The 23,809-nt window shown below is 36.8% G+C and overlaps 1 long non-coding RNA gene across 1 annotated transcript in view; it reads right to left on the bottom strand.

Moving 5' to 3' along the window:
- LOC112996808 (uncharacterized) overlaps positions 1-23,809 on the bottom strand; it is a 269,650-nt gene continuing 245,841 nt past the window's right edge. The window contains exons 9-14 of the long non-coding RNA XR_010388946.1: positions 23,302-23,415; positions 20,274-20,424; positions 18,404-18,514; positions 14,051-14,292; positions 5,815-5,950; positions 1-4,838 (exon numbers count right to left, since the gene is read on the bottom strand). This is a non-coding gene — a long non-coding RNA (uncharacterized LOC112996808). The remainder of the gene's footprint in view (positions 4,839-5,814; positions 5,951-14,050; positions 14,293-18,403; positions 18,515-20,273; positions 20,425-23,301; positions 23,416-23,809) is intronic.

Genomic DNA, 23,809 nt, shown 5'->3' with positions numbered 1-23,809 from the left:
TGTATTTTGCATGCTTTATTTTAAAATGTACAAATTATTTCTCAAGTTTTAAATAAACATAGCACCTTGGATAGAATAAAAGCTGAGTTTTTAACAGTGAGAAGCACAATTATTTGCCTCAGTGCTTTGCTATATAAATATAACCCAAAGACAAATGCTGTAATTCTGTAATTTCTCAATGGTTAAGATGAGTCCCTATTTTTCCTTCTGCACAGGAGAGGGGCTTTTCCAACTTCCTGGCAGATGGAATTGCACAATCCCAGATGACTTACTTTATATGCCTAGAGGAATTTTATTGCACGAATAACAAAGGAAGAGAAAGAGAAAAAGAGGGAGAGCATACATTCAGAATAATAAACAAAGAATAATAAACATTCCTACAGTGTCCTTAAGGACTCCAGATGCAGCTTCATCCCCCTGCAAGGCCTGCCTGGGATGCATTCAGACTTTTTCCATGGGCTGTATTAGACCTCTCAGAAAATCTCACTCTCAGATTTGGTGAAACCCCTGGTATATTTAAGAGCTTTTACACACTGCAAGACCTGTGATTAATTGCCAGAATATGTGCTTGCTTGCACTCTGAAAGACTGTACGGTCACAGACAAAATCCATGCAAAGAAAATTGGTCTGCAGCATTACAGTTCATGTTGGGAGTAACTTGTGTTGCATTTCTCTCAGCTGAGTCCCTGTTGCCCTTCAAACTGTGGTCCTTGTGGCCTGATGTCTGATGATGAATTTCCTCCCCATCCTGCTTATCATGTATCTTCCACCTTCCATATTTAGGGCATTAATCACAAAATCCCATGTATGTTTAATACAAAAACAATTGCAGATTAACTTTTAAGAAGGTGCGGGAAGGTCAACCAGCAAAAGAAAAGTAATGTCAGAGCTATGATGAAATCTTATACTGCAGCCAGTTTACTGCTCTTATAATTTTCTGGGGTTTGGTTTTTTACTTAAATTCTTATAGGCTTCTTTTAATCAAGTGACGTGGCTGATTGGCCAGGGCTGGCTCCAGCATCATGTGCTATCCATCTGGATTTTATACGCTTTGCATTTCCCAACTGAAAAGAAACAGACATACTACACAAATAATTAGAACGCAGACCCAAAAAAGTAACATTTTGTTCCTAGAGAAAAATTTGTTTCTCATGTGGGATTTTAATGCAGACCAAAAAAAGTAGCAAAGCATAAACAATCACCAGTTTCCATGTCATACAAAGCCAAAGATGCAGTCAAAATTATTTCCGTATTAAAACAAACAGAATTTACTTAGCCTTTACTTACTAATATTTGACAATAAGCATGAATGTTGGAATTTCTATTACTTTGGCTCTTAGATGCACAAAGACTGACATTCATTATATCAGTAGATAAGAAGTTGTATTTTCTCCAGTCTTTCCATAATATTTTACGTAGTTTGCAATAGCGAAATGAATGTGAAAGGTCAGACACAAAATGGAGCAAAGTATGCTTCATCTTGCATGCTACAATCAATATTTAATATGGAAAATAAATATTATTTTTGAAAATAATGGAATTGGATTCTAAATATAAGGGGCTATGAGAAGATCCATCACTGACGTAGAGAAAAACACAGTCAGTCAAGCACTTTCTACTGAGATTATAACTTGATGCAAGTCATAATGGTCACTGGAAGGGGGACTGTCAGTCCATTTAAACGGATTAACTATGATCCAGAATATCATGTCTAAGGTTCTCATTGGTGTAATTCTAAATATTTGTGTAATTGTAGTGAAACCATTGGGCAGGCACTTTTATATGTATTACATACTTAACTTCAAAGTGTTTGCAGGGTCACAGGTATAGAGAATAGTGACTTAGTTCATTTCAGTAGCTCTCCTAGCTCTGCCACAGAAGAACGGCTGACTCCCACCGGGTGACTGAAGGAGCCTGCCCTTCTGCTTCAGTCTGCATTATTTGCCATGACTGTGTGAACTTAGTAGATGCATCTGAATGTACAACACTGACCCTATCTGTGGAGCTGTACAAGATTTCCTTTTGCATCACAGTGAGTTCTTGCATGTTGCCTCCTGAAGCATGAGCCAAAAACCATTTTTTCCACTTCACAAATTTTTTGAAGTGTGATGGTGCACGATGGGCAAACTCCACAGAATGTAGCTGAGTGAAGAAAATCCTTAAGGTACTGGAGGTCTATCACTACTTAAATCAAAAGAGAAGTTTATTCTACACTCTGTTTTTCTTCTTATTTTACCTCTTACCAGCAGGACTCACAGAAATACCTGTACCTAGCAAGAAAGAACTTCATCATCTTCAACAAGAACATTTGGTCAGCTTGTTAGAATGGTGAATATATATTAAAAGCTTGATATATGTATAGACACACACACACATATATATGTACATATATATGTACAGACACACAAAAATGTGATGTGTATATAAATGCATATGTGTGTGTGTGTATATGTGTAAACAGCCTTTCCACCTGCAAATCCCAGAGAACTATAAATTGCTTACTATACCCAGATATGCCTGGCAGGCAAATCTCCCATCCCAGGCAATAGCTACGCCGGGATCTTGGAGCTTCCTGTGTTGGTGAGATTGAACAGGTCACTATAGTTCAAAATGAAGAGGTCCAGGACTCCCGTCCAAACAGCTGTGGTTCATATTTGAATTTTAGCCTCATGGGCTGTAAAAATCGCAGACTCCATGTTCCCCAAGGAAGTCTTGCATAAGCTTTTTTTCTCAATTAGTGGAGCATAGAGAAAGTAAAAGGTCCAGACTTCAGCTGACCTTGGAACACTAAAAGTAAATGGTCAAGGCTCCCTTAGACATGTGTGTGTATATATAACTCCTGTTAACAGTAATGGGAATAACATGTGCATCTTGAGGGTCAAAAAAATAACCCCAAAGTAAGCAAATCAGGAGAAGCCAAGAACAATCAAACTTTGTTACATTTTTGAATTTTGCCAAGACAATAGTTATTCCAGAATTATTTTATAGGTTAAGCAAATCTGTCCATCTGCGCTGGGATTTCATCTCCCAGTAGAACTTAGTTATTTCCCAGCTTTTCAGTGGCTTAGTTTTGATAAGTGAAGCAAGCCTCCAAGAACTCTTGTGCAAAAAGGAAGCAGCTGTTTGCAGAGATGAGATGTTGTGGTTAAGGAAACCTCCTGGGAGCATTATGATAGGCACAGTACTTAAAAATTGTAGAGATGCAACAAGGCGAAGGAGAGAATGCTGATTAATCTTGTGATCTCTTCTGCCTGGCAGGAACGTGGTTTAGGAAGAGTCAGAAATTCATATGAATTTCATTTGATAGCTCTAAGGACAGAAGTTCTTTGTTGACAGCCTGGGTGGTGCTAACACAAGTGTGCCCCTTTGCACTTCGTTGCTGACATACAGAGAATCTTCTTCTAGGGGAAGAGACACCTTTGGCTGATCGTAGCTTTCAGTCAGCACCATCCTGCATTTAACTGAATTGGCTAAATGGACAGCTGAGCTTCTCAAGCCTATCCGTAGGATCAAGCCACAAGCTGTATCAACAGAAGACTAACAGAGGCTTGGCTGATTCCCTGAGGAATCTACAAAAAACCTTAGCCAGACCCTCAGGATCTTGCCAATAAAATTTAGAGTCCTCCAGTCTCCTTGCTGTCATTCCCCAAAGAGATTATCAGCATCAGCACAAGGTCCATAGGGCAAGATTGGAATTTGTCACCTGACTGAATTATCACTATGAGAGACTTGTGGGCTACAGGAGGCTATTTCACATAGGACTTCTGCACGGTGTCTGGGAAGGAAGAAAGCTCTCTTCTGTTTCTTTGATCAAAAGGTAGTTGTAAAGAGGAGGAAGGCAGCCAAGCCAATAAAGACATACCAAACGGAAATGTAGACCAAAAAGAAAAAGGATGTTCATCTGAGACCGCGCACTTGGTCACATACTTCCAGTACCCCATCAAAGCTGTACCATCCACATGTGAACTGTATATAAAAAAGAACCCAGCACAAAATAGGAAAAAAATTACTTTATGACCTCGGGAATCAATAAATCCAGTAAAAACATCTGTTTTATCTCCACTTACCACAAGTAAACAGAATTTGTGTTGTTGTACACAGACACACATACATGTAAATATACATGCACAAACACAAATATGTAGATTTTCACTTTCCCTCTCAGACCTTTTCAGGGTCCCACACTCCAATCCTGCCATGTGCATTAGCATTAGATGTCACTACTTGTGTCAAATGTTCTGTAAGGAACAACATTTTCCACGTAAGCATCAGGCTCTGTCTTCAAGTCCAGGTGAACCTGGACATCCAGTAACAACTATCTATTAATACTGGTATGGAGATAATATTTAGCTTTCCCAAATAAAATATAGGGTCTGCAGAGCTAAACAACAAATACAGAGAATGAGTGGGGTAAAAGTCCTGTCTTAAAGATCTTCAAATCCAGCTAAAATTGTCATTCATAATTTCTGTTCAGAGCATGTCAGAGTGCTTGGGGGCTGAGCATGAAACAGTTATAAGGAATGTAAACTAATTTGGTAAAAGTTATTTATTACAATAATTTATACTTTTGATCTCAATTCTCTTGGCATTACCTCACATTACTAATCTATATGTACTGCAGACCACAGGCTTTTTCCATATTCAAAGCTCTGCCAGTTATTACAACAAGGGGACGTGTCTTTGAGAGACCAGCACCATTTGAGATTGGTGACCAAGTTATCACCCACTTAAATGTTTTGCAATGAGTTGATCATTCTTAACAATCTTGGATCATGGCCATCAGTTCCAGGCGTCTTTTCTTAAATAAATCACCACATCTAGTATTTGTCTGGAACAGTCTAGGAAATAATGCAGCACAAATTTAGTTGTAGGAGTCTTTCAATTCAGTCTGTTGCAGTTATTCACAGTAAACACATTACTGGACAAACGGATTCCTCCATGCTGGTCTTAAAGGCTTTTTCTTCCCTTTTCTTTTTTTTTTTTTTTTTTTTTTACATATTTCTTTCTTTAAGGAGAAAATATAGTCTTTTGAGACTATGATTTGGAGAAAGAGGAACTACCTCCAGCTTTGTCAAGCATTGTAATAATGAAAAATTAGGTCATTTCCTTTTGTTTCCATTCTCCTTCCTGCCATTCTGCTGTGTCACTTTTGGTCATGCCTATGAGGCAAATACTAAGGAGGTAATACTCATAATTTTTTCAGCAAGTTGCCAGAACTTTTGTTCTCAAACTATTTGCCCCATCATCACTTTGTTATGTGTAACTGGTCATTCAAGTCATGTCATAGTTTTGGCTGGCTGAATGCATGATTGCAGTGTTACTAATTTCAGCATTAATAAATGCTTCTCCCTATTTTTAGGTTTGTAAACTAGTGTGTACGTATAGAAACAGAAATTTAGACATTTATTCGGTGTCAGTAAGAACAGAACCTAACTCAGCTGATTATTTGTGAATTCTCATATCTAATCCATTCAATTTAGTTATGTGATCACATAACTTTTTAAAAATATTCACTCTCTTCCAGCTCTGGCAGTCTCCATCTGTTACATCTCTGGAATTTGCTTTTGTTTCTTGAATAATCAGCATTTTGTTTTCATTACTTACATAACACTTCAGGAGAATCTATAAACACAAGATGTCTCACTGGTTGTTAGAATACCATTATTTATTATAATTATTTATCTAATTTATCCAAACTTTTTTTTTTTTCACTTAATTCAAGATTATCCATCACCATCACCTTTGAACAGAAGCTTCCTGGTAAATTAAATAATAGGTTGAACTTCATTTTGAAAGAATAAGAAACATACATACCTTTAAATTAAAGGGTAGGCTCCTCACAGCAATGGATTATCCTGTCCTGTGCTTGCGCAGTGTCTCAAACAATGTCATGCTGAAATCTGGCCAGAACGTTTTGGTGTTACAGTAATACATTGTTTTAAATAATAAACTAGAACAAACAAAAAAAAAAGTGTATAACCACAATAGTTTCTAAAACATACTTTCAAAGATATTGATGTGTTCTTTAATTTTTACAGCTCCTGACTTGTATAAACGATAAAGAGGCATTTTTAAGGGTTTGAAAACATAATCCAGAGCAGAGAAGCTGCTCAGTGTGAGGAAAAGAGTGACCCTGGAAAAACTGACTGTTTCTACAGACAAACTTAGTAATTAGGTTTCTGACTGGCTTCCTTTCATCATTTGCAAACAAGACTAGTTTCCAAATGCAGCTAAACTGAGATTACAAACCTGCTTTTACTTTGGGTGCGTAGAGGGGAAACTCTCTCTTGCCGCAATTTGAAAAGCACTGGAAAAATAATGATGGCCCTATTATCTTGTAGAACTATAAACAGCTGCCGGAGAAGAGCAGTAATTTAAGACTGACCACCACCATGTGTAATGTTATTTCTCTTTTCTGTTTACCATATTTTATATAAATATTCACTAAGTGTTTATTTGTAAGACGTCTGTTAGCACTTCCTGTACACCATAAAATTTCATTGACTTCAATGGGCATAAAACAGGATGCCAGTTCAGGCCTAAATTCTTGAATTATGTATTGAATATTTCTTCATAACTAAATGGAAGCCTGTTAGTGTATTTCCTGATCAGGCCTTTGGTTAATCTTTACATTGGAAGTTAAAATCCTTAATCAAAACGGAGTTTCTAAAAAAACACACCTGCTTTGGAAATTCTGGACTTATAACAATTATAACAATTAGTTTTCTAACAATTCATCAATTCTGTGCAGTTTTGAAGCTCACATAACAAACCTGAGGTTTGAATCAAAGCCAGTATCTATCCCTTTTGTGTGCAAAAGCAAGTAGCCCAAAGTTAGTAGTGGTGTTTTCCTTCCTCTAATTTTTGCCAGTCTCAGTAAGGCATGTTTAATACAGACTTTTACAAATTATACGCTAACATAAACCCAAGCTAAGTCCTCGTCTGTAATAAATTCTAGTGCTACTAGTATTAAGTCTTCTAAAATATAGCTCATAAAAGTGAATGATTTGAAATAGAGTCATTTCAAAGGTAGTTTAGGTTGCTATGTCTTCAACATACAACTGAGAGATCTGTGACTGCTGAGCAGACTAGGTTTCCTTTAGGATGTTTATATTTTCTGAAAGAGCCTTTGGAAACACTGCTAGAGCTGGGTCAAGGATTAAACTTATTATATTTCCTTATTTCTGTCAGCCCTGACAATAGGAGAAAGACATGTAGGGACAGCTTTGTCCAATTTCACTCATCAAAATTAGCTTCTTTTACTAATTATCTGTACAGGTCCCAGTTCGTGCTTGTGCAAAATGATACATTATTATTAATTTCTACCAAAATGTGTAGGATAAGTGATTATTTAGGACCTGAACCATCTTTCTGGCCTTAGGCTCCATAATATGCAGTTTTCCGAGACCAAATCTCATCTAGAGATTCTGTGTCAATAACAGCATAAATTTGTATGTGTATACAGCAATGAAAACTCTCTATTCGTCTTTTTTTTTTTTTTTCCTGCTTGTCCTGTTCCAAATAACAAAGGCAACATGAGGTAGGGTGGGAATGAAGAGCATGCTTGGTGCTTTCCATGACATAGTACACAGACACACTCTTTCAGTCCCAGGAAAGATTTAGGAGTCTTTCAGTTTTCCTGGTAGGAAATGGATTAGGCCTTTACGAGTCAGTCATTTGATGATGTTTATGAATTACCTAGTCTGCAAAAGTAGCTCTAGTACCGTATAAACAAAAGACCAGATCCAATTCCATGTTGTCATGCGACCAACAGAAAGAAGCACTAAAAGCCATGGATAGAGGGGTGCCTACAGCTGATGTGGAGCTACCACAAAGCTCTTACTTTAACATGTTATTCTGCCTTCTAAAGGACATTTGAGTGGAAGGCACTTCAAAGGCCTTTGAGGCTGGCTCCCTAGTGTCAGATACCACTATATCATACAGACCCTTTCATTGACTGATTAAGCTTCAAAGTAAAACCAATGAAGTTTTTACTGTCTAGCTGCAGCAGTTCTTGACTGGTGGATAGATTTTTGAAAACTGTCATCATCTTCTGCCTTTAGATAAGTTTTTCGCATTTTTTTTAAATCAATGTTGTCATCAAATATCCCCACGTCTCTATTGGTGGTCTTCACAGAAAGTTAACCACCAAAAATAAAATATTTATTGTGGAAATATTACTCTTATTCCTCTACAGAGTTGATCATGGCAAGGCCCTTTGATTAAAGCATTTAAAGTATTTCAAAACACTGAGTTGGAAAGAACTTCCATATATATTGTTGCTTGAAAGTCTTCCTACAGCATCTTCTCTGGCCTTTCAGTCACCCTAACAAAAACCATAAGCATGCAAATGTAAAATGTGATATATCCCCGATGATTTTCATGCTCTGGCTCTCTTCACAGCTAGGACATTTAAGAAATTTTAAAAAATAAAACAAAACAGTTGACATTTATTGAAGGGAAGAGGTTATAGAATTATGTCAAACAGAACACTAGCAGAATAAAGCCTGCCAGTAAGTTTAACTCTTTCTAGAATTTTATTGCACGTCTTAATTATTAACATCTTCAGTTAGAACACCATTTGGATAACATTAAAAAAATGCAAACAATCTTGGCTTAACCTTAAGAGGGTTTTTTGTTTTGTTTTGTTTTTTTTAAGACACATGCTTTTTGTCACTCAGCTCACTAATGGATCATTTTTAGCATAGAGTATCAAGCTGCATATATTAAACAGTTTAGCAATGTCCAATGTCCTGTTGAGGTAGAAATAAAATTGCACAGATTTATCACTATATTGAAAATGACTTGGAATAAATGCTTGTGAACTGCATCTTCATTTAGCAAAGACTCAGTAGTGTGTTCTCAATAACCAGTCTCTAAATCTGCATTACGAACCTGGGCGTTCTGGAATTGAAGTCAATCTCAGTGGGAGCTCTGCCTTCATTTGGGTTGCAACATCCCCTACACAACATTTTGATGGTCATGTAGCAGCAAGAGGAGGAGACAAGGAATCAAACTGAAATGAAGTCTCAGATCATTTCAGAGTGACCAGCTCTCTGTCCCTGAATTATCTGAGACAGTGATTTAAATTAATCTAGCTACTTTTTAACTTGCTAAGGTACATACCACATCTCAACTGTTGAGGAAGTAACCACCAGCTGTGAAGTAGGAATGGAAAGTTGGGGGTAATACTTTCTTAATTTGCTCCTCTAGATCCACTACAGGATATCCGATTGCACATTCACCAAGGCTCTCGCGGTACTGGCTAATTACTTACTCCAAAGCCAAGAACTTAGGTTGCTTTTTTCATATCACTCTTCTACAAGTACAAATTCATCTTAAATTGATTTCACCCTTAATGCAGCCAGATAACTAAATGACTTCCTTGCATAGAGTTTGCCAAATGGTCTTCCAAAGTACACAAAGGACTCTCTGAATTATAGATAAGGCCACTCAGCAAACAATACATTACAGCACATATTACAAATATGGGCCCAAAGGATCATTTTCTTTACAGAACACAAAACAATCATGCCTAATAAACAGCATCCTTATATATACACCATGTTTTGAAGATAACTGTAAGTGAGCAAAATAAAACATTAACAAAAGACAATATTCTTCCTCTTGTTAACATGGGGAAAGGAATTTGAGGAAAGAACTTTTGTCTCTTCCTGTAGAGAATAACACCATGAAATCTATGTGGCAGGATCTCTGTGATCATCTTCAGTTTTCCTCCACAATGTTTCCTCCCACAAAGGGTGTACAGGAGAAAGATCAAATTGGAATAACTCCCTTAAACACCCTCTGAGCAGGAATGCTACCTGCTTTTGGGGTGCGGAGATGACTGAGCAGATTCAATGCGCAGTCTGTGTGCTACATTACCTTCTCAGTGGCTTCCAGTCTTTGTCAACAGGGCTGAAAAGTCATAGTTTTGTGATAGTTGGCCTAAAAATGTTAAACTGGATAAAGTGAAGATTTTCTGCCAATATGAATCTAAAATTGGAGAGTCCAATGGTTTAGGTCTGGAAGAAAACACACGTGCTTAGCCTTTGAGTTTCCTGCTGGAAATCTCATCGCAAATTCTTCCAGAGCAGTGTTCCACAGATATCCTTACCCTGTTGTAAGCAGGGTGCCCCTCCAGCCACACGTTCACATAAACATTTGACTACTCACTCTCTAATGAAATACTATAGAACTCTACCCTCTCTTTGTGATACATGTTTGTTTTCACAGTTATTTCTTCACTCTGCCAGTCTGTTACAGCTCAACTCGCTGGAGAGACAGACAAAACAATCCGATCTCTCTGCCAGTTTGCACATGTGGTTCTCTGTATGCTTTCCCTAAGAAGTGTACAGAGTAAAGGATTTTATTTTTCTCTTTCTCCTGTTATTTGTCTTCACAAAGGTTTTCTCACTGGACAATGGCATCTTCCATGATTTTTCTGAATTATACCAAAAAAGTGCTGAAACAGTAGAGTTACTGTTACTACTCTAAGTCCTGTATACTGAGATGGCATTCTTTGTGGTGCATGTGAAGAAAGATAGTTTTCACAAGTCCCTGGCTTGATATCCTGTCTCCATACATATGACTCCATGTTTGAATACTGATTGCACTAATATATTTGACTTACACAGCTGTGCCTCGGTAAATCCTGGCAGCTTATGACCATCATGTATCACCCTCTCCCACTGAAGTTCTTCTCTGTGCAACTCATGTGAATATTCATTACACCAGGAACTTGAACGCTATTCTCCCATCTGCCAAAGAATATCTAATTATCGAGTTGATTGATCAAGTTGACTGATCAATCAGTTGATCGATCAGTTGATTGGGCACTCTCCTGCTCATCCCCCAAAGTATTTAATATACATTAACTAAACTATTTCATTGAGATCAGAGCATCATCATCTCAAAGGACCTGGGAGCCAGAGAAATAAGCTTTTGAACCAAAGCAGAAAGGATTTTTGAAAACAAGTAGCCACCTATCAAATGAGCACTTAAAATACTGGGATGAGATTTCTCTTGGCCAGTTTGGATGAGATGCTTAATTCAAACACCAGATTCACAGTGGAGAAACCTAAGTAGAGTTAAATGCCTTGCTCTAAGGAATACAGCTGACATCTTGTTGCTTTTCACTGGAAGAGCTTAGTTTGCTGGTCTCCAGTGACACTCCTCTGAGCTGACTTAACTCTTCCTCTACATTCATCAAGGAAGAGGGGTGCCAAACCTTGGAGCAAAAATTCCTAATAGCCAGCAGATGCCTTGAAGTTAGGTGTTACAGAAGCCAGCATTGTATTCTTTGCAGATTTAGCCCTGAATTTCTTGTATATAAGTCTGCTCCCTTAAAATAGTAACTGATTAATTGTTAATTAGAATTAGCCTTCATTTAACATTCTTTAAGATAATTCTAAGATATGAAGATGCAGGTATAAATAACAACTTGTGGCTGATGTGTAGCACTGGAATCACAATTAAGAATAGCTGAGATACTGCTAAGAGTTTCTGAGTTTTCCCTATGGTAACATTTTCTGAATAGCTATTATCCATACACAACACATTTTCTAATTTTCGTGCGGTAGGTATTCTATATTTTTACTTATACAAGTCTGTTATGGCACGCTAGCAGAAGTAGAAGAACCCTGTTGTTATTTTGATGATCAGGTGTACGATATATCATTTGAAATTAGAATAAATCTGACAATAAAAATTTTTAAATGTTTCATTAAAGTCTAGTTTATGAATATGTTTTAGACATGCAAATGTTTGATACATGACTACATGACTTCCAGATGAAAGTTTTATTGTCACAATGCTAAGGTTAGACCCATGCAATCAGTAATGCACTTAAATGTCTGCAACTAACTTGGAAAATTCTTCACACAAGCATTATATCTGTCCATCTATTTAAGTGATGTATTTGAAAATTAATCTGACTTGTGAATAACTTGAGTTATTCTGGAACCTGAGATTATCTTAAAATTTCTCAACTTTGACCATATAATCAGGTATATCCATCATAATCTTTTTCACTTGAATTAAAAAAAAAAAAACACACACACAGAGTTTACTAACATTCTTTCAAGTTTCTCTGTTTTTTAATAGAAGGGCTTTTGAGGGCTGAAAACATTTAGAAGGGCCCCTTGAAATAAACAGTAACAGCATGAACCCCGAAATCTTATCCTTTTTATATCATACCTATTTATTCCTTTTGAATCTTTCTTCATGTTAGAAAAAACAACACAATGTGATACTCCATTTATATCTGGCAGGTACCTCAACGGCAAAATTAGTTTCAAGAAGCCAATATCTTTTTCAAATGTTTCTCAGCCAATTTTGTCTGATCAATAACTATATGTCCTCCATTAGAAGGAGGAAATGTTTTGCTGTATCTGATGATAGCTGAGGTCCCAAATTATTTCAGTTCCAATAATAATTCAATGGTTATTCAAGAATTCCTTTCTGTATGTGATCTCACTCCATGCTGATCAAAATTTTTTGGCAATAAAAGAACATTTCAACTTCTGGACAAATCCTATATGACTACATATGGCATACCCTACAGAATACTAATGAATAGAACAGAGTGGTAAGTAATTAGCCAGATGTCTTTCAAGCATTGACTATGTGAAGCAAAATGTCAGACTTGCAACTTTTTCTAGTTCCTCATACTATATGGTCTAGTAGTTAGGATAGATTACAAGGAGGATGAAAACTTTATGTTTTCTTTATTCCTGCTCTCCTCCTGGCATGTTGTGAAAGTGTGGGGCAGTCGCTTAGTGCATAATTTAAGTTCCTAAATAAGTGTTTTGATTTTCATAAATGCTGAGTATCTAAAGGTTTTTAATGTACTTCTGAACATCAAGTTTGTCTGTCAGGTCATCTGTCTCTTTTCCACAAATATAACTTTTCAAGTACCATGTTTTCATGTTTTCACTTTAATCTCCTGTGCTTTAGTTGTAAGAGACAAGCAACACAATACTAACTGTCATTTCTACCAAAGACTTTGAGAGTCATAGTCAAAGAAAACATAAGCAGAAAGGGTGAATTTTGCCAACTGGTCATCTTCTTTCTCCCCTTCTTGGCAAGGAACTCTTTTAACTCAAACTGAGCAAGTGGATGCTTACACAACAGTTTTTGTGAGCATACTTCTGAAAACAATGCAATTTGCCAAATGTGTCACAAGTCATTATATGTTTATCTAATTTCCATTTTTAACTTTTTTTCTAGATGTGCTTAAAAAACACACAACAACCTCTCTTCTCTTTATTTTGGTAAGGTACAGGTCAGAGGTTTCAGGGTTTTTTCCACTATTTGGAAAGAAGGCAGATAGGCAGAGGGAATTTCATTATTTATCTATTTACTGTTTTGGAAGGCTGGGATTAAAGGCGAGATTTCAGAACCAGTCAATACTGGCCTAACTTTTTTTCCTGTGGGAATCAACATTAAAAATTTCATTGACTTTTTATGGCAACAGATTCCTGGTCCTTTCTGGAAATCTCTTTTTTAACCTCATGCCATGCCTTTATTTCTCTGAGCCATGAGGAACATGACCTATTACCCTTAACCACGTTCAACACGCTTCTCTTATGATAATAGCAGGCTTTCAGATGAATTTAATAGAACAGTTTTCTGGCAACAATATGCAGATTATTCCTCGGTACAGTTAAGCACTTGTCTCTCTGGAAATTGCTGATACACACAGTGGAATGATTAGATGACTAATTAAAATTAAGAAAACTTCAAAAGCAAGGTAGAAATCTCCGTAAAACCTTCTTGCTTATCTATGTTCTGTTTAGATGAAGAAACTTATACACAACCTAATTATTAGCTAGACTCCAAACATACACCTAAACTAAGGTATCTGCCCATGTTCACATTCTAACGTGTATCTCTAATACCTACGAGTGCCCAATCTTGTGGCTAAAGAGGGTTCTGAAGACCAAGAAACATGCATTGATATTTGTACTGCCAGGCCCACAGCATTTGCTAGTAACACCTCACATGCACTACTGTGAAGGAAGTCAGCTGTCTGCCGAGATCTGCTTACCTGACTTGGATGAAGGTAGCCTGGTTTAGCAGCATCCATCTCATTTCCATGTACTGCTGATAGGCACCCACTGTTTCAAAAGCACCAACAGGACTGATGAAGGGATTTACTGTATATGTCATCTGAAGGTAACCTGGAAAGTCTCCTAGCAGTTCAGATGAGAAGGCCCTTAAAATTTCAAAGATCTAAAGCAACCTGTCTCCAAAGCTCCCAAGACAGCGTGTCTGAGGCAGGCATTAATTCTGCAAGAGGAAAAAGAGGAGAAGGACCATTAGAAGAAGGTTAGTACATCTTCCCTTTGTGGACAAGCCCACCCTTCTGCAGGCTTGGTTTGTGGGAGAGGTGGTTCAGCTTTAAATTGGCAGCACCTTGGATCAGAGAATGAGGCCAGTATAAATATCTACCTGTTTTCTCATCTGTGCTACACCACATGAACTAGCAGCAAACAAGATCTAGTCTTTCATTTTTTAGCAACTCATCTGTGATGGACAGCAGAGCAGTCAGAAGTTTATAAATTTAATTGACTAACTGGAATAACCCAAGAGTGTCACTGCAAAAAAATACTGATTCACTCCCACTATCTCCTTATCCTTCCTTCCTTTCCAGGCCATGCCTACAAATAGATGGGACTTAGGAGAACTCAATAACACTCATATTCTTAGAGCAGTTAGAGGAAATCTTTTAAAGTGCAATACATAAAATGCTTCATGCATACTGACTTTACTGAACAATCTAGAAATTCAAGCAGGGATGTTATCTGCAGCTGTTACAATAATGTATCAAAAAATGGCTTAAGTTTTTCAGAAACATGTCTGTTGTGTAAAATATAGAATATGTTAATACCACAAAGTAATATTATTAAGCCAAGCATATATTAAAGCTTAGGGATAGCGTGAAAATTTAAACATTTCTAGTTTGAAATTTGGAAGCTGTCCTTGTATATATCTACCCCAGATGCAAGTTTGTCTCAAGAGTGCACATAACAATACAAGGTGTAAGTAAACTTTCTAAACAAGTTCTCAATTTGTTTTGGATAGCAATAGCCTTGGAGGGAAGAAAGAATTTAATTAAAAAAATACAGCATTGCTGTTCATAAACTCATCCAAACAAAAAAGCCAAAAGCCATAAATCAAACTGGTGTTACTTATTAACCCTTACAATGTGTGTGAAAAACACATACAAAAAATCTTGCAAAATGAAACAACATTATAGCTAGAGCTGATGAGTACAAAATTAATCGAAAAACAGTGGGACATAAATAAAACCATTTCCAAACTCGGATCAACTTCAGTGAGTAGCTCTGTTCCCCAAACTGGGGTAAATGAACTTCAAATTATTGAATTCTTTATTCTCAATTGGAAATAAATAAGTAAATAAAAGCTTTAACTTTTTTAACACTAGCTTTACCATTTTGAAATCATATAAGCTTTTAAGAAGGTAGATATCTTGAAAACCAGACAAACTCAGTTCTCGGAGCACATAAAGATGAAACAAAGCATTTCACTTTATCCAAAATGAAGCAAGCACCCCATGCTTCCAAAATACGGACGTTTCCTTTCCAGCATGATCCCTCCCAGTCTTTCTGATGGCCACGACATGAAGCCATCCCATATTGATTCCACTCCAGCTGACACCATATAGGAGAACTCATAAAGATTCATCAGATATACCATCAAGCTAGGGGTGCAAATGTACAGTTATTCAGTAACTTCGAAGAACATCTTTTCTTGTTTACTTACATTTTTTGGATCCTAAATGCACATAGGCAACGTTGACTCTTGCTGAATTTTGGGAAAAAAAGTATTCCTTTCAAACCCTTCTGGTGAATCTCCACTAACATCGTATGGGTTTTTTTTTCATGAATTAATTTAATCCATTATTGTAAGTTGGGGGGATGGGGGGAGAGATGTTTCCATGTCAGCTGGGTGAGTATTTTGAACGTCCAGGTCACAACAAATAGAAAATTAAATCACTGAAAACTTTTAACTAAGTAGCATGTAAAGGCAATCTAGCTAGACATTTATGTATATTTATACATACTATATTTGTCACTTGACAATCATTTCAGCAGTTTAAGCTGACAATGTTCATGTAATTACTACACACAAAAAGAGTTGTAATTTGGGGGAGAATATGTGATAACAACATTTAATAACGTGATTGAATGTTTGCTTTAAATGCAAGTAAGCATTAATTTTAAACATGGACCACTTAACACATTTTCATAAAATGCATATCAGATATATTACAATGCACTTCGGAAAACTGCCAAGCAGTGATGCATTTAGGACTTCAAAATTAAAAAGTCAATTAATTCAGAAAACGTGGCTGCAGAATAAATCTTCTATATGTAGACATCAAGACTTCTTTAGCTCAAAGACATCCTTAGAATTATCAAGCTGCTTACATTTGACAATCCATGCTACACATCTGAAGAGAACCACCTTTTGGTCCTTCTAATTTGCTAACATACTACATAACTACAGAAACTTACTGAAACATACAATGAGATTATTTTTATTATTAACTAGATAAGGGAAATGTGTTAATATTTAGCAGTGGTTTAATTCCATTGGTTTCATAAGCAATTACATCTCATTAGGAAAACTATAATTGCCATCAGCTGAAGTAAACTTAGAAGGTATAGACACTAGCTTGACTTTTTTTTAAAGGCAAAGGAAGGAATGCTATTATTTTCAGCTGTGAGAGTGATCTTCCTCTGCGAAAATGACCCTGTTGAAGCCAACACCCTTTAGTTTGTTTAGTGTTTAGTGCTGAAAGATCATCGTATTTAAGCATAAGCATAGCAAAAATTTTGACTTTTTCAATAAAGAAAAGTACATACTCAAGTGATTCTCAAAGAACTTATCCATGGTAACACTGAAACTAAGATACAGATTATTCACTATTAAAAACTGTCCTTGAATCCAATATTGTGCAATGAATTAAGTACTGTAATGACAGCAGAGAGGACATACTGATAAGAAAAGAAAGAAAGATGAGGTTTTACTTTGAGGTAGAATATAGAATATTACCACTTAGGGACTACAGGGCAAGGGAAAAGGCAAAAAAAAGTGAAGAATCCTGTTACAGTAAAATAAACATTTTTAAAAAAGGAAAATACACTGGAAACTTTTCAGCTACAGAAAAGTGACATAGCTCCATGAGACTTATATATGAATGTATTATTTTTTTATATTCTTAGATTTGATCTATTGATTTAAAGGAGACACGGGAATGAAATGTATTCAGATACTCATGACAGAGATACAGAGTACAGCAACAAACTCAAGATACCAGACCAACTGAGGGAAAATAAGTCATCTAGAAAATCAGCCAGCTGCCACAAAAGGAGGTATTCATAACACCTTCAGCTTCAACATTATGTTTGGACCAAAAAGATAAGAAAAGCAGCTCTTTATTACCCAGTGGGAACCCAGAAGTCCTTCTTTCCTCCAGGGCAATTCCCAGACATAGGGAGTCCGGGGGCCAGTTCTGAACAGCTCAACACCAGAGCAAAGCCTATGGCCATCTTCCAGCAGGAGGGAGACAGAGGATGCCAAATCAATCTGAGAACAGTGCACAGGGAAAGTCTGCTGGCAAGAGTTATCTAATGTTGCCAATAGCTTGAGGAAAAAGTTTGGGGTTTTGGAAGGAACAGAAAAGGAATGTGGTTGGGGGGAGGACTTTTTAGTATATATTTTTTTCCTGGCTTGAGGGTCGCAAGGGTCTGTGGCTGTCATGCAAGGAGAACTGAGAATCTGGCACACCTCTTAAGGAAGGTTAAGTGTCTAAGAGAGGTTTTATGCTCAAATCCCCTAGCCTGTAAGTAAAAAGTACTAAGACGACTGAATTGGGACTCATGAGATCCCTGAGAAATGAGTAGACTGTCAACGCTTTCATGTTCTTCTCCAAGACAGCGCTGCTTGTGAAGACACTGCACGCAGGCCTCCTTCAAAGTGCATGGCCTTTGCAGTTTTAAGCCACCAGTGTCTCCGAACAAGGAAGCCTGTGTACACAGATCTGACTATTTTCATGTGCACGTAACCAGCCAACTGTTTAAGTAAGTGTTTTGCTCAGACATGTTACAGATCTGCACATATTTGTAGACGTGTACACTATGCAAGCCTAACTTGGACAATCCAGCCCTTTTGCACTATGTAGTTTCGTACGTCTCTTTTCACCCACGTTCTCAGTGCCTCAGCCCTACATGAAAGCAAAGGCAATATTTGGAACTAAACTACCAAAAATGATTTGGTTCATTGCTATGCTTCAAAGCATAGGTAAAAATACCGTGTTCTTGCCTTACCACAGCAACACAGCATGTTCTATGGGCTAGTTTAGCATACTTACTCTTACTCCATCATGTCTTTTAGTAAATGGGCAATGTATGATGCGGTTCTGGTCTCATCACAAAATGTGGAACATCTGGGAGAACTGCCACTTGTCAAGCCAATCGGGACCCTGCTGACAGACAAAGTGAACATTATAATGAAATGCCATTCCTCAGCTGTTTGCAGAATTAATTTCCCTGTAGACTTTTCTAATTAGCTGGCTCTTTCCAGCCCGTTCCCCATAGAGGAAGCAGAAAGGAAGCAAAAGGCTAGCACCTGCTCCTAAAGCTCTGGCAGGGGAAAAAAAATTAAATTTAAGGATGACATATACAGTAAGTATTCAGGCACTAGAAAGTCTTCTATCCATGCAGCTGTGGGGATGAAGTAACTCTGTTTGAAAGCTTAATGGAGATTCTTTTGTGGGGAAGAATTTCCAGTGGCTCACATTCCAGACAGTTAACCACATTACTGAGGGGAAGAAAAGGGATTTGTTCAAGTGTCAAGAACTGTCTTAAAAAAAAAAAAAAAAAAAAAAAAAAAAAGAAAAAAAAAGAAAAAAAAAAAGAATGAAAAAGAAGAAAAAAAACCCTGATCTGTAGAAAAGAAAGACAGATAAATCCAGACTTGAGGATTATTTTATATACAACTTTTTCAATCACCTACAGGCTATTTTTGATCATTTTATTTTCTCCATAATTTTAAATTAAAATCCATTATTATGTCAGAATGCAGTATATGATATTATCTCAGAAGTAACAGTTAAAACCACAGAGTTTGTTCCTAACTAAAGTGAGTCATTGGAACAAAAGAAATAACATGGTTATTGCTTTGAGTTCACATGCAGTGGGTTATTGAACAGGAAGAACAGATGAAGGGTATTTCATGGAAAACAAACATAAGAACAAAACAGTCCAAAAAAAGCAGTTTGCATTTATGACTACACATACAATTTCACAAAATAATCTCTAATACTGGATATAGAGGGGGATGATGGTTTTCTAAGGGTAGAATATATGAGAAAAAAGTTTTCTTATTATGGCTATTAGAATATCCACAAGGATTTCAACAAAAAATTTTCATTTTCTTTTCATCTGATAGACCTTGAAAATATATATGAAGGATTATAATATAAACATAAATGAAGGATTTAGAGTAAGACTATAGACATTATCTAACTAAATTAATTTGGTGCACTTTGATCAGCACAATGTTTGAATTAGGCCTTGAGACCAGCAAGTTATGCATTAATATAGCTAGAATTTGTTTTTATTGTACAGTACTCCCTAATTTTTCTACAGATGCAAAATTTTCACTGAAAGTTGTTTTTAATAGAATCGATATATATATATATTTGGGGGGTAGGGGTCTGTGTGATTAACAGACTTTTAGCTAATAATGTAATGATTTCATGCATCAAGATGAAGTGTTACAGTTCTATAAGCCCATAACTCTCTAGTACAGTTTTAGATAAACAAATGCAACAGGGAGTGTAGGCAGGAGTATGGGTTCTGCTAGACAAGAGGCAAAAGCAGATAACGTTGTCTACCTGGGACAAATATTCAGACCTTATTTCTTACTCAAAGACAATTTGGGAGTAAAAATCATAATAAAATTAAAATTCGAGATGCAAGGCAAGGCTATTCCTGCTTCTCATATTTTCTGGTATACTGTTTGTCTGTGGAAAATTAAAGAATTAGTGACGTTTATCCTTGTCATATTAGCTGGTGGTAACAGGTTGTTTTCAAATGTGGCTATATGGGCTATATATATTTCAAGTGGACTTCCCCATAAAACCCATATTGAGGGGGAGAATTTCAAACTTCAGAAAACCCCAGTAAACAACAGTCATTTATATTCCTCAGGACTGGTATGGTTAACTTCATACGCACCTTTGAAACACTCCCATGATATGTCAGTCTGGCCCATTAGCTGCACCCATCCAAGAGCAGGTGTCTCGCTTTTTAAGGATGTGTAGAATTTTTTATTTCATTACTGTCTAGGCATTTCAACTGAATTATTTTTTTATCCCGTTATTTCTCCCTTTGAAATTGAAAGTAAGGAGTAGAAGGAGAGAAGACGTTTATGTAGATTTGGAAAGTAACAAGAATGATAACTCATGGAGAAACACAAAATGAAATAATACATCTGTTTTCCACAAATAATTATTTAAATTTTACAATTTTACAGATTTTTTTTCCACTTTGACAATATCACTTCTTAAAAGGAAAAAAATGTTTCATTGACTCATTTTGAATTACTTCTAATTTGGACATAGACTTGTCATAAATATAAGCATATATAAGCTGTCTACAGGCAGCTGTTCTCCAGAAGTCCTGAATCATTACTGAACTGAGTTAAATTTAAGTCACATGGCTCATTCAAATAGGGTTGTTTTTTTTCCTTTCCTGAGCAGGTAAAGAAATAGTGAAGAACTTTTGAGAGTAAAGAGGGCAGATTGTTCCCAGGTGATTACAGTTACATAATATTTTTATCTAAGTCTGAAGTCAAGCAAACAAGCTAAGGGAACCTTGGTTTGTTTGAAGGAAATTATCTTGGCTTATTTATTACATAACTGAATCAAAAATATATTGAAATAAATAAAGTTGTATCAGCAATGTTTAAAAGCATGTTTGGGATACTATATTACTTGTGTTTTATTTTGCTTTTGATTAGTTTTGATTAGTTTGTCTGTAAATCTGAAGTACATGATGAAAAAAAGTCTCTTTCCTAGAAAGGAAAATAAATCAGATTTACTTTGAGAAGCCTCTAACCTGCAGTAAAGAAGTCTGCATTATAATGCAGCTGACTCAACCCTTCTTTCTCTCAGTTCTGTAATATCTTAGCAAGCATAAAATTCAATTTTTGTTTGTTCCAAAACATTTAGAAAAATATTGGATAGATCACTGAAGATGCACATTTGACTCAAACATCAGAATACAGATACAGGAACCATTTTTGTTATGAATCCTATTGTTATGCTGCTATTGATTGGTGGTTTTTATATTTTATGATAGCAAAATCTTGCCCATGATAAAAAGGAAGGGTGAAAAAATACAGTCTGAGCTATAACTGACAAATATCTAACAGGGGTGAGTACACTAAAGAAATCCAAATACAAGTGGTATGGTTTGATGCCAGTTGGGTCATATCTTTCAAAAGCCTGGGATTATCGCTTGCTCTCCCTTCTCCCACCTTCAGCTGCCAGATTTGCTCTGCCTGCTCCAGAAGATGACCCTAGACACACAGTGGGCTTGGTCATGCTCTTTCTCACTTGCTCACTTTTCTTTTTTTTTTTTTTTTTTTTTTTAACCTTTTTTACCTTTTTTACCTTTTTTACCTTTTACCTTTTTTTTTACTTCTTTACTTTATTTTTTACTTTGTTTTACTTTGTTTTACTTTTTTTTTTCTTTACAATCATCAGTTTCTCTGTTCTGATGACTCGTACTGTTTTCCCTGAATATACTCATCTGGGCTGATGTTGATAAACAAATGACATGTGGCCAGATCCCACGTTCTTGAGTAGACTGACCGACCCTCTCTATTTACAACGCAAGATGTAGCAGCCCGAGAGAGGCTAACAGGTTGCGACATGCATATTAAAATCACTTTAATTCTTCATATCCTTATCTCTACCAGCAAATCTATGTAGCTCAGGATATGAACTGCAAATAAGAGATGAAGAACCGGTTACTGCTTATCAGGAATGATGGAATTTGAGATGAAGGTTGTTTTTTTTTTTTTATGAGAGGCCTGACTGATGTTTATCAGTTGACCCCTGCTTCAGGTAATGGAGCAGTTGGCAGGGAGCTATACATACTGATTAGATTGAGTTGGTATTCAGATTAACTTCTGATTTCCCCAGTATTATTTGTGCATGTTCTTTATTGCTGTGGATAGTCCAATCTTCTGCTTCCTGGTTTAGGAAATGGAACTGACATCCTGTTGGAGCACCGCTACCAGCTCTCCATACTTTATTATGTGAGACAACATGATGGTAATAGCCATCCAGCCTCTTACTATTTTTCAGTAGTAAAATTAGGCTTCTGTGACATTCACTTTGTTCTGACCAAACTGCAGTAATGCACAACTTGATGATCTCAGAAAAGATTTATGATAGTGGGATAATCAGGATATTACTTTTAATCAAAATTTCTGTGGCTAAGGCGACTGCTGTCTTCTTTGAGGAATTGAATATTTGTGTAACCAGAGTGGCTTTCAACTCTTACGTGTGCTAAGAGTCTCAAACATGCTTCTGCTCTGGCTTGAAGGAGTTATGACATTATCTCCTTCTCTCTCCAATGCTAAACTCATGGCCTGCGGTATATCTGGGCCTCTTTCCTCTCTCACAAATAACCTGTGATTTGTCACTTTTTTGTCTCACTTGTCTGCCACAAAAGATCCTGGAAGTAATCCATCACAGGGGAAGATTCACAAGCAGTTTTCCAAAAAGTTCCCTCATTGCATCTGCAAGCCTAAGCCCAAGAGACCCTGCAACTACAGCTGAGATTCCCTGTAAAACAAGTAATAAGTTATCACATATGTACATATAGATTTCTACTACACCAATGAACACATTTTCATTGACATTTCCTTTTCCACCCTGGCTATTAAACCTCATATTTCACATATCTGTATAGAAGACCAGGTTTGGTTTCCATGAATGGGCCACACTATGTTTCTTTAATGTTATTCAATCTCCTACAGGCTTCTATCCAAACCAAGCAACTAAAATAAAACATGGCTTCCTTCCCTGAGATGGTTTCATAGTCCTGCTCTCCAACTTTCTCTCCTACCACAAACATGCAACACAATTGTGCAATAGCCTAGGAAGGAATGGTGAGATCAGAGCCGTGACTGCAGACATCCTGACACGGGGATCTGGCAGCTATTCAACACAAACACAATTAGAGGACTTACCCTTGCGTGAAGTATTTGCTTTCCTGATAGTCACCAGCCTTAACCTCTAGGAATGCTTACGAATCAGATAGCGTTCTTTGAGGAGGGCGAGCCTTTTCAAGCTTCTCCGTCTTGCTTTAGCCAACACAGATATAGAGAAGAAAGAAATTCCACAGCATCATACAACATCTCCAAGTGAAAGCATTTCAAAGGAGAGAAGAGTCATGGTCTCAATCCTTGCCAAAGATTCATGTACCAAAGATCACATTTTACTTGCTTCTCACCCCCTCCATTTCCATCAGCAGCAAAAAATAACAACATAACATGCAAACTTTAAAATTCACAGGAAATGTGAAAACTGGGGGCTCTCTGACTCCTGTTTGTTGGCGTTACATTATAGTAGGCTTATCTGGCAGTGGTGATACCACAGAATGATGACAGGGCTTTGCGTATCCCGTGAGACTTATAGGACATGTATCTGCATAGCTCTTTGGGTTAGATGTAAAAAGCGTTCACACTTTTTGAAAAT

This window comes from Dromaius novaehollandiae, chromosome 4 (genome assembly GCF_036370855.1).
Source record: "Dromaius novaehollandiae isolate bDroNov1 chromosome 4, bDroNov1.hap1, whole genome shotgun sequence".
NCBI classification, from domain to species: domain Eukaryota; kingdom Metazoa; phylum Chordata; class Aves; order Casuariiformes; family Dromaiidae; genus Dromaius; species Dromaius novaehollandiae.
The sequence above is the reverse complement of the archived record's forward strand: the minus strand, read 5'-3'. Positions and strand labels throughout refer to the sequence as shown.